This window comes from Canis lupus, chromosome 4 (genome assembly GCF_011100685.1).
Source record: "Canis lupus familiaris isolate Mischka breed German Shepherd chromosome 4, alternate assembly UU_Cfam_GSD_1.0, whole genome shotgun sequence".
NCBI classification, from domain to species: Eukaryota; Metazoa; Chordata; class Mammalia; order Carnivora; family Canidae; genus Canis; species Canis lupus.
The window spans coordinates 11,623,245-11,635,958 of record NC_049225.1 but is presented as its reverse complement, the minus strand read 5'-3'; the positions used below and the strand labels follow the sequence as shown (position 1 = coordinate 11,635,958).

General features: G+C 38.8%; 1 protein-coding gene across 4 annotated transcripts in view; it reads right to left on the bottom strand.

Annotated features, from left to right (window-relative positions):
- The window catches only part of BICC1 (BicC family RNA binding protein 1), a 270,915-nt gene that overhangs the window by 40,303 nt on the left and 217,898 nt on the right, over window positions 1-12,714 (bottom strand). The window lies entirely within an intron of this gene.

The following is a 12,714-nucleotide window of genomic DNA, read 5'->3' as shown; positions in this document are numbered from 1 at the left end:
ACGTAGAGATACACAACACAATCACCAACATATAACTCCAGGACCCAAATCAGCACTTGTTTGGAAAATGATTCTTTACATAATCAAGTCTCATTAGTATAGAGAAAAATAATCATGATAAAATTCTGGTTTAGATTGTTAATGTGGCCAATACTAGTATATTCTTCATTTCCTCTATTGCCCTGCTTGAAAGATATCTATGGGATATGAATTCTTACTCCATCCAGGCTGAACTTAATATGCTTATTTCCAATCCTGAAATCCAGTTCTCTACATTCAATTAATGCTCAATGTCACAGCTTAAATGTGTCCTGCAAGGGACTGGGGTTTTATTCAGACCCATTCTGGAAATACTAGATGATGAAAAAAGCCAAAGTACTAGCTTTATTAATGAACATAAAAGAAAAGGGACAGCTATGAAGACTCTTGGAAGATGGCAGAGTCATAGGCAATAAGTGTACTGTGTCTCCCACTGCCTCAAAATAATTGATTTGGTCATGAAAGTTCTGAGATATTTGCTTTAAAAATAATACCACTGCTTTATAATCAATCTTCAAGCTCTCTAAATACAAGGATTTTCTTAATTGGTTTTTTTAACTTGCATGGTGCCAAACAAGTAGTAGATACTCATTAAGCGGTAGGTGAATGAACAGAAGGTGCCCTTATTTTTGGAAATGGCTATACAGAGGGAGGAGATGGAAATCCATGGGAAGAGCCTAAACTTCATATCTAAGGCGACTGATTATATGTCCTATACTTCCCACAACAGTTTTGACCTTAAATATTTTTATCTCAGTACCACTTTAAAAATACAAAGAACTCTCAGATGTCCATCCAGACTTTTGGTTTTTAGACTCATGCCCCATCAATCTGTTCACATCTCTGTAGTGTAATCCTATGGAAGAAAGGAAGACAGAAAGTGATCCAACCTTTAATAAGTTATATGAAGCGATATGGATACAGGTAAGAAATGGGCATTTTATATGTATATACTGCAAAAGAGCTAAACTTTTGAGCAAAAAAAGGTTTTTATGATTTCCATATGGAAATTAATACAGAGTTGATAAGGCAACACTTGTTTTTATAAGAACACATGCTAAAAAACATATTTTCAGTAAAGATATATATTTAAAAGAGTTGGGATGTTTATGTGAGCTTAAGTGAAGTTTAGCTATGGTTTTAAAAGATTATCTCTTGGTACTCTGCTTGTACCCTCTGGTTTCCCATCCTTGGAAATATATTCCCATTCCTGGAAACATGAGTAAAAATTTTTATTGCCTTTTCCTTTTCTCCTCAAACTTAAACCTCCTTTCCATTTCACTCCTATACCAGAGCAAAATCTATACAAAAGACTTATGTCAGCCATTTCACTGTATTTATTATGCTACAGAAAGTAATGTGTTATTGACATATGATGAATTTAAGCCATCACTATTTCACCAATGATCTGTTTATAGCTCCTTTCCTGTCTCCATGACTGAATGCTGTTGCAAAAAGATTCAACACCAAAAATTCAAAGCAATGCTTTCATTCTCAGCATGTTCTCTTGGAGAGAAAAAACAACAGAAAATCGCTTATTTAACTAACCTGACTGCTTCCACCCACAACACTCAAAATAAAAGGCATCATATTAAAATTGCACTTTTATTTATGGGGAAAATTTCCATATCATGGCCTGAAATCAAGATGGCTTTGGTACACTTTATGAATTTATATCAAACTGTCAAAATGGCCTCAAATCCATAAGAAGAGGGCAGTGGACCGAATTTACTTTCTTTTGGCTTGGAGCTTTCTTTTATTTCAAATTCTTCCTTAAAAGTTTTAGCCTTCAAAACTGTCTAAGAAGAAGGACATTGGCTGGGGCTGTAGCTGGGTCTATCTAATACTGTTAGAAGTAGTCAGGGTTGACAGGCAGAGAGATATCTCTAACTTCTCTGAAATTCCCTACAACCACTGGGAATATATCCACAGCTAACAAGTAGTTTCAAAGTACTTTTTGGCAATTTTTTTTTTTTTAATAAGGAAGACTGTGATTGAAAGGTAAGGATTTTATCAAATAGGCAATATAAACCAAGACTCAGAAAAAGCCCTGGACATCTCACTGGGGCTTGGATCACACAGGGAAATGCTATGAAAAGGCAGCAGATACCACACAAAATGTATTACAAGTTTTAATGACTGACTCTGTAGTAGATTCCTTTCACATCATGGGGAAAATACGTAGATTCCACAATTATGATAAATTCTGAATCATAAATAAATCATAAACAAGATCTGTGACCTTGGAAAAGTCACTGAATCTTTGGAGTAGAGTTTCTTCAATGAGGGAGTTTGGTCAGAACATTATTATACTTTCAAATAAACTAAATATCTTTGGTGTGAAGCAGTACTACAACATTCTTAAATAAAAAACTAACCTCATAAACAACTTTATTTTCCAAGTTTCTGGTATTTCATTATAAGAAGCTCACCTAAGACATCACAACCTAAACGTTTCCTCATTTAGAACCTCAAACTGAGGCAGTAAAAACAAACGTGTGAAACAGTGATTTGCCATGATCCACAACTTGCTTCAGAGACAGCAGCTTGGGCTTGCTTTCCTCATTTTGCATACTCCAGGAATTTGCAACTCTGCATCAATATAGATGAAATTCGAAAACAAACAAACAAACAAAAAACTAGATGAAATTCAATATTCTTCTCCACTGGCATTTCCTGAATAATGTGCTTGTAGGCATCGAAAAAATGCAGTGAAAACACCCATATAGAGATAGGAGTCTCCTTAAAACCCTATCTGAGCCAGTCACGGTTCAAAATTAGATACCACTCAATCCATGTGCTACTTTGATCACCATTCCTTTAAGCTGGCAAGTCACTGATGATCAACAAAAGTGAATCTGACTCATGGGTCTTGTGGCCACGGCCCATATTTTTCTGTGAAACAAAAGTTTCCTTCTGATCTCTTGAGAAATACACTTTCCTTTTTAAGCAAAAATGTTATGTACAGGACAAATAACACACCAATATCACATTTTTAGGTGAACATATATACCAGCCAAGAGATAAAGAAAACCTTAACTGATTCATTAAATTTGACTGGAAATTATTTCAAAGGAAATGGAACAGAATGATAGGAAGTCAATACACTTTAGGCTGATTTTGTAGCCAGAAATACAGACTCCAGATTATTTCAAAAATGCTCTTTGATGACAAGAATCCTAATAAACTGAGTTAGAATAAAAAGGTAAAGGGAACATTGGGAGAGTAGGTAGAAGAATCCCAGCAAAATGTTGGTGAACAGCTAAACACATCAGATATTACAGGTAGGATTCAAAAAACACAGACCTAAAAACAAAACAAAACAAAGGACAAATCTCCCTGTTGCAGATATTCCCCAAACCAACTATGTTGCTTTAGCATAAGGCATAAAATAATCCTTATTTATCTTATTTTAAAACAGAAGAAAATCTCCTTCCTAGTTAATTAGAGGGGGAGCGAGAAGAGAGAAATGCAAAGCAAATGAGTTTTAAAATAAAAAACCTAGTTTTCATGAGAAAAAGACGTTTCCATTGGTATCTATGACCACTTTATGCACCATGATGCCCCAGGATAACTTCCTATCAAAACTCCACTTGGCAGAATAAAACTTAATACTCAACAAAGGAAGTGTGTTCTTGACATGACACTGGCATAAATGACATGAACAAATCAAAAGATAAAAGTATGACAAGTTCTTTAAGACCTTTCTCAGTTCAACTATTTGGCAATGATTGGAGATGAGGTGCCCTCACCACTATGATAAGCACTTTCAGGCAGGTTTTTGGTGAATAAAAGGGTGTGTTCACATACTAAGATGGAGCCAATGGACCCTTTATCCACTAGGTAGAAAAGAGCTATTAGCATGAGAAAATGCACAGCCAACTAGAAGATACACAAGAACTTTTATTGAGGAGGAGGGGCAATATGGCTGAAGAGTAGGGTCCCCAAATCACCTGTCCCCACCAAATTACCTAGATAACCTTCAAATCATCCTGAAAATCTACGAATTCGGCCTGAGATTTAAAGAGAGAACAGCTGGAATGCTACAGTGAGAAGAGTTCGCGCTTCTATCAGGTAGGAAGACGGGGAAAAATAAATAAAGACACAAAAGGCCTCCAAGGGGGGAGGGGCCCCGCGGGGAGCCGGGCTGAGGCAGGGGCGAGTGTCCCCAGGACAGGAGAGCCCCGTCCCGGAGGAGCAGGAGCTGCACCAACCTTCCCGGGCGGAAAGGGGCTCGCAGGGAGTTGGAGCAGGACCCCAGGAGGGAGGGGATGCCCTCGGGCTCCCGGGGACACTAACAGACACCAGCGCCCTGGGAGAGTGCGCCGAGCTCCCTAAGGGCTGCGGCGCATTGACCCGGGAGCAGCTCCCAGGGGCTCGGGCGGCGGCTCCGCGAAAGGGGCTGCGGGGCGGGAGCGCAAATCCAACAGCGCAGACCGGGAGCACAGGGCACCGGGAGCACAGGGCGCAGGGACACAGCTCAGGATCCAGCCTCCCCCGGGACAGGCAGAGTCCAGGAGGGCCCAGGACAGCGAGGACGCTGAGCAGATCAGCGGCCCGCCCCGGAGCCTCCAGGCCCCTGCAGACCCAGAGCTCTGTAGTCACTGCGGGGGCTGACTCCAGGGCTCCAGAGCTGGCCGCTGCCACTGCGGTTGTTCCTCCTGTGGCCTCACGGGGTAAACAACCCCCACTGAGCCCTGCAGCAGGCAGGGGCAGAGCAGCTCCCCCAAGTGCTAACACCTGAAAATCAGCACAACAGGCCCCTCCCCCAGAAGACCAGCTAGACGGACAAGTTCCAGGGGAAGTCAAGGGACTTAAAGTATACAGAATCAGAAGATACTCCCCTGTGTTTTGTTTTGCTTTTTGATTTCTGTTTGCTTCCCCCACGCTTTTTTTCCTTTCTTTCTTTTTCTTTTTCTTCTTCTTTTTTTTCTTTTTTTCTTCCTTTTTTCTTTTTCTCTTTTCTTTCCTTCTTTCTCTCCTTTTTCTCCTTTTCCCAATACAACTTGCTTTTGGCCACTCTGCACTGAGCAAAATGACTAGAAGGAAAACCTCACCTCAAAAGAAAGAATCAGAAACAGTCCTCTCTCCCACAGAGTTACAAAATCTGGATTACAATTCAATGTCAGAAAGCCAATTCAGAAGTACTATTATACAGCCACTGGTGGCTCTAGAAAAAAGCATAAAGGACTCAAGAGACTTCATGACTGCAGAATTTAGAGCTAATCAGGCAGAAATTAAAAATCAATTGAATGAGATGCAATCCAAACTAGAAGTCCTAACCACGAGGGTTAATGAGGTGGAAGAACGAGTGAGTGACACAGAAGACAAGTTGATGGCAAAGAGGGAAACTGAGGAAAAAAGAGACAAACAATTAAAAGACCATGAAGATAGATTAAGGGAAATAAACGACAGCCTGAGGAAGAAAAACCTACGTTTAATTGGGGTTCCCGAGGGCGCCGAAAGGGACAGAGGGCCAGAATATGTATTTGAACAAATCATAGCTGAAAACTTTCCTAATCTGGGAAGGGAAACAGGCATTCAGATCCAGGAAATAGAGAGATTCCCCCCCTAAAATCAATAAAAACTGTTCAACACCTCGACATTTAATAGTTAACCTTGCAAATTCCAAAGATAAAGAGAAGATCCTTAAAGCAGCAAGAGACAAGAAATCCCTGACTTTTATGGGGAGGAGTTTTAGGGTAACAGCAGACCTTTCCACAGAGACCTGGCAGGGCAGAAAGGGCTGGCAGGATATACTCAGGGTCCTAAATGAGAAGAACATGCAACCAAGAATACTTTATCCAGCAAGGCTCTCATTCAAAATGGAAGGAGAGATAAAGAGCTTCCAAGACAGGCAGCAACTAAAAGAATATGTGACCTCCAAACCAGCTCTGCAAGAAATTTTAAGGGGGACTCTTAAAATTCCCCTTTAAGAAGAAGTTCAGTGGAACAATCCACAAAAACAAGGACTGAATAGATATCATGATGACACTAAACTCATATCTCTCAATAGTAACTCTGAATGTGAACGGGCTTAATGACCCCATCAAAAGGCGCAGGGTTTCAGACTGAATAAAAAAGCAGGACCCATCTATTTGCTGTCTACAAGAGACACATTTTAGACAGAAGGACACCTACAGCCTGAAAATAAAAGGTTGGAGAACCATTTACCATTCAAATGGTCCTCAAAAGAAAGCAGGGGTAGCCATCCTTATATCAGATAAACTAAAATTTACACCAAAGACTATAGTGAGGGATGAAGAGGGACACTATATCATACTTAAAGGATCTATCCAACAAGAGGACTTATCAATCATCAATATATATGCCGCGGATGTGGGAGCTGCCAAATATATCAAACAATTAATAACCAAAGTGAAGAAATACTTAGATAATAATACACTTATACTTGGTGAGTTCAATCTAGCTCTTTCTATACTCGATAGGTCTTCGAAGCACAACATCTCCAAAGAAACGAGAGCTTTAAATGATACACTGGACCAGATGGATTTCACAGATATCTACAGAACTTTACATCCAAACTGAACTGAATACACATTCTTCTCAAGTGTACATGGAACTTTCTCCAGAATAGACCACATACTGGGTCACAAATCGGGTCTGAACCGATACCATAAGATTGGGATCGTCCCCTGCATATTCTCAGACCATAATGCCTTGAAATTAGAACTAAATACAACAAGAAGTTTTGAAAGACCTCAAACACATGGAGGTTAAGGACCATCCTGCTAAAAGATGAAAGGGTCAACCAGGAAATTAAGGAAGAATTAAAAAGATTCATGGAAACTAATGAGAATGAAGATACAACCGTTCAAAATCTTTGGGATGCAGCAAAAGCAGTCCTGAGGGGGAAATACATCGCAATACAAGCATCCATTCAAAAACTGGAAAGAACTCAAATACAAAAGCTAACCTTACACCTAAAGGAGCTGGAGAAAAAATAGCAAATAGATCCTACACCCAGCAGAAGAAGAGAGTTTATAATAAAGATTCGAGCAGAACTCAACGAAATCGAGACCAGAAGAACTGTGGAACAGATCAACAGAACCAGGAGTTGGTTCTTTGAAAGAATTAATAAGATAGATAAACCGTTAGCCAGCCTTATTAAAAAGAAGAGAGAGAAGACTCAAATTAATAAAATCATGAATGAGAAAGGAGAGATCACTACTAACACCAAGGAAATACAAATGATTTTAAAAACATATTATGAACAGCTATACGCCAATAAATTAGGCAATCTAGAAGAAATGGATGCATTCCTGGAAAGCCACAAACTACCAAAACTGGAACAGGAAGAAATAGAAAACCTTAACAGGCCAATAACCAGGGAGGAAATTGAAGCAGTCATCAAAAACCTCCCAAGACACAAAAGTCCAGGGCCAGATGGCTTCCCAGGGGAATTCTATCAAACGTTTAAAGAAGAAACCATACCTATTCTACTAAATATGTTTGGAAAGATAGAAAGAGATGGAGTACTTACAAATTCGTTCTATGAGGCCAGCATCACCTTAATTCCAAAACCAAAGACCCCACCAAAAAGGAGAATTACAGACCAATATCCCTGATGAACACAGATGCAAAAATTCTCAACAAGATACTAGCCAATAGGATCCAACAGGACATTAAGAAAATTAGTCACCATGACCAAGTGGGATTTAACCCCAGGACACAAGGCTGGTTCAACACTCGTAAAACAATCAATGTGATTCATCATATCAGCAAGAGAAAAACCAAGAACCATATGATCCTCTCATTAGATCCTCTCATTAGATGCAAGCATTTGACAAAATACAGCATCCATTTCTGATCAAAACTCTTCAGAGTGTAGGGATAGAGGGAACATTCCTCAACATCTTAAAAGCCATCTATGAAAAGCCCACAGCAAATATCATTCTCAATGGGGAAGCACTGGGAGCCTTTCCCCTAAGATCAGGACGAAGACAGGGATGTCCACTCTCACCGCTGCAATTCAACATAGTACTGGAAGTCCTAGCCTCAGCAATCAGACAACAAAAAGACATTAAAGGCATTCAAATTTAAAAGAAGAAGTCAAACTCTCCCTCTTCGCTGATGACATGATACTCTACATAGAAAACCCAAAAGCCTCCACCCCAAGATTGCTAGAACTCATACAGCAATTTGGCAGTGTGGCAGGATACAAAATCAATGCCCAGAAGTCAGTGGCATTTCTATACACTAACAATGAGACTGAAGAAAGAGAAATTAAGGAGTCAATCCCATTTACAATTGCACCCAAAAGCATAAGATACCTAGGAATAAACCTAACCAAAGAGGTAAAGGATCTATACCCTCAAAACTATAGAACACTTCTGAAAGAAATTGAGGAAGACACAAAGAGATGGAAAAATATTCATGCTCATGGATTGGCAGAAATAATATTGTGAAAATGTCAATGTTACCCAGGGCAATTTACACGTTTAATGCAATCCCTATCAAAATGCCATGGACTTTCTTCAGAGAGTTAGAACAAATTATTTTAAGATTTGTGTGGAATCAGAAAAGACCCCGAATAGCCAGGGGAATTTTAAAAAAGAAAACCATATCTGGGGGCATCACAATGCCAGACTTCAGGTTGTACTACAAAGCTGTGGTCATCAAGACAGTGTGGTACTGGCACAAAAACAGACACATAGATCAATGGAACAGAATAGAGAACCCAGAAGTGGACCCTGAACTTTATGGTCAACTAATATTCGATAAAGGAGGAAAGACTATCCATTGGAAGAAAGACAGTCTCTTCAATAAATGTGCTGGGAAAATTGGACATCCACATGCAGAAGAATGAAACTAGACCACTCTCTTTCAACATACACAAAGATAAACTCAAAATGGATGAAAGATCTAAATGTGAGACAAGATTCCATCAAAATCCTAGAGGAGAACACAGGCAACACCCTTTTTGAACTCAGCCACAGTAACTTCTTGCAAGATACATCCACGAAGGGAAAAGAAACAAAAGCAAAAATGAACTATTGGGACTTCATCAAGATAAGAAGCTTTTGCACAGCAAAGGATACAGTCAACAAAACTAAAAGACAACCTACAGAATGGGAGAAGATATTTGCAAATGATGTATCGGATAAAGGGCTAGTTTCCAAGATCTATAAAGAACTTATTAAACTCAACACCAAAGAAACAAGCAATCCAATCATGAAATGGGCAAAAGACATGAACAGAAATCTCACAGAGGAAGACATAGACATGGCCAACATGCATATGAGAAAATGCTCTGCATCACTTGCCATCAGGGAAATACAAATCAAAACCACAAGGAGATACCACCTCACACCAGTGAGAATGGGGAAAATTAACAAGGCAGGAAACAACAAATGTTGGAGAGGATGTGGAGAAAAGGGAACCCTCTTACACTGTTGGTGGGAATGTGAACTGGTGCAGCTACTCTGGAAAACTGTGTGGAGGTTCCTCAAAGAGTTAAAAATAGACCTGCCCTACGACCCAGCAATTGCACTGTTGGGGATTTACCCCAAAGATACAGATGCAATGAAATGCTGGGACACCTGCACCCCAATGTTTCTAGCAGCAATGTCCACAATAGCCAAACTGTGGAAGGAGCCTCGGTGTCCATCAAAAGATGAATGGATAAAGAAGATGTGGTCTCTGTATACAATGGAATATTACTCAGCCATTAGAAACGACAAATACCCACCATTTGCTTCAACGTGGATGGAACCGGAGGGTATTATGCTGAGTGAAGTAAGTCAGTCGGAGAAGGACAAACCATATATGTTCTCATTCATGTGGGGAATATAAATAATAGTGAAAGGGAATATAAGGGAAGGGAGAAGAAATGTGTGGGAAATATCAGAAAGGGAGACAGAACATAAAGACTCCTAACTGGGAAACGAACTAGGGGTGGTGGAAGGGGAGGAGGACGTGGGTGGGGGTGAATGGCTGACGGGAACTGAGGGGGTCACTTGACAGGATGAGCACTGGGTGTTATTCTGTATGTTGGTAAATTGAACACCAATAAAAAATAAATTTATTATAAAAAAAGGACCTTTATTGATAGAATGCCAAATCTCCAACATAATCAGCAATAAAAGCATTCAAATATAGTAACAATATGCTCTTTTAATTGTTGTGTTTTTCAACGTTAGAAGGAAATAAGGCATGAGAGAGGGAAGGGGTAAATTGGGCACATGTCTTTTCTCTGTTAAGATCCCTGCTTACTTTATCAATGATGTTTATGTCATTTGAAACAAGTATATGTACTCTGTAAAAACCTAGGAATAATTTCAAAGAACACGAAATGCAAACAAAGTATAAAGCAAAATCAAGGCATAACAGGTAAAATAATAAAAAAAAGATAGATTTAAGAAGTGTGAGAATTAGGAAAGAGTAAACTACTTTATCTCACAAACCACCTTATCTTATGGAGTGTAAGCTAAACTTCAAGCATAACTACAGAGTTGCTGTTCAGAGAGAAAGAGGGCAAGAAAAATCCAAAGTACAAGAGAAATCTAGCTCTGGAACACAGAGTGTGGAAAAAGAAAGTTAAAAACACAAAGCTTAACTCAATTAGTTTCTGAAGCCTTTTGGCATCCAAGCCTTATATTCCAGAGATAAGGACAAGGATTCTGGCAAGGGGAAGGAAAGGAAACTTAAGTGCCAGGAGGAAATCTGGAATAGTCTGAATGATTTGTCTGTAACACTCTACTGAAAGCATCCGCAGTGCTAGGTTACCACAAAGGAGGATGGGAATGTACATATGAGTGAGATACAGACACTCTTGTCACAGTGGGAACAAAGCCCAAGACACAAGGCATGACAGAAACAACACTGCAGGGACCCAGGATGAGGAAGGAGAACCCAAAATGAATGGAACAGGAGTCCCACTCCCATACTCAGTGGTCCATCTGATGAAGGGGGGAGCATTGCAATGGGGATGGAGGCATGTGCCAAGATAAAGCCTCCCCAGGAGACTGTACTGAGATAACAGCAAGTTACGCAACAACTTTGAGGAGCCAGAAGTGACTAATGGTCATTCTCTCTCCAAGGAATACTGATGTTCACAGTGTTCATGGAAGGTCCCAGTGGTATTGCCTGTGGTCTAAACCCAAAGTGCTGTTATCTATGGCCAGGGTAGACTGTTCCTTTTTACAACAGCTGGGACTAATCGTGAAAAATCCTAACACAAAACTGCTGGCTGCTGTTACCAAAAAGCAACCATGCATTTAAGGGTTCACATGCATTAGACAAGGAAAGTACCGTAAATGAAGACTTGACCACATCATACCACATATACAATCTGTTTGTTTTATTTAAAAAAAGAGAAGAAATTTAAAAAACTAGAAATTCTGTTTTTTGAAGATACATGAGGCACAGCTAAGGATGTATGTAAGAAAGAGCAAAACTCTTAGGAATTCAGTTCTAAAGTAACTTGGCAGCTCAAGACTGGCAAAAAAATTCTCCACCTTTCTCATCTTTGTTGTAAGATCTACTGAGAAAGTTTCACAGATTGTACTGAAGAGCAGTTAATTAAGGTTCCATATGACTCCGGGTACTGAAGATTGTGTCAAGCTTGCTCATGATATCAAGTAAGTTAGTAATTTTCACAAAAATTAAAAGTACCTAATGTTAAGTACATGAGCCTTAAATTATCGAGAAAATCTGACAATCCTTTCTTCTTATTCCCACTTTCTACAGACTAGCTGAAAATCTGTTCATAGTTTTTTTTATGCATCACACATAATGAATACAATTGTCATATCTCTTTCACTATAACATTATTCGGTATATTATTTATTTACTTCATATTTTTTTTTGATAACTCTTGAGTAAGTGGGACCCAAGGGTCTTTTTTTCTTTTTTTGGAACCAAGGGTCTTAATCTCTCAGTCCAAAGAGATTTATATCTTCTGGGGCAAAAAATTAAAAATTAAATTATTAAATAACTTCAAAATGGTCCTTTATTTTTCTTAATATCTAAAGTTACCTTGAACCCTAACAATTTCTAAATTACAATTTATCAGACGTTTATCCAAAGGTAATACTCCTTTGCCCCAGCCTACAGCAACTACCATTCTCCTTACTCCCTTTAAGATTCCAAGTACTACGACTCCTGTAAATTAAAAACAAAATTGAACATACACTAACGGACCCACAGAAAACTAGGCAAAAGGCACAGATAAATGATTCAACAGAAAAATGGTCAATAAATATATAAACTTGAATAAACTTCAACCTTACTAAATAATTTTTATTTATAAAACTGGAGGGGAAACTTTAAATTGTAAGGCTAACAAGGGTATAGTTAAGCCAACTAACATACTTTTGATGAAAATAAGACTTGGTGCAAAATGCCTGGAGAGTAATGAAGTACTGGAGACATTCAGAAAGAATCAGGTACTGTCATTTTATTTTAAGGATACACATATATTGAGCAGAATAAAAAGGAAAACAAGCTTAGAAGCAGGGATTACTTCTAAGTAATAAGGTTTCAGGTAATTTTTATTTTATTTTATGCTTTAAGTTCTTCCGTATTTTCTATCATGAAAAAGTATATATTTACAATGTGAAAAAAAAAAAACTCATTAACTTTAAATGAAGATTATCAGTAAAGTCCTGAAATCAAATCACATTCTTATACTTTAAATCTTGTCAAAACTCC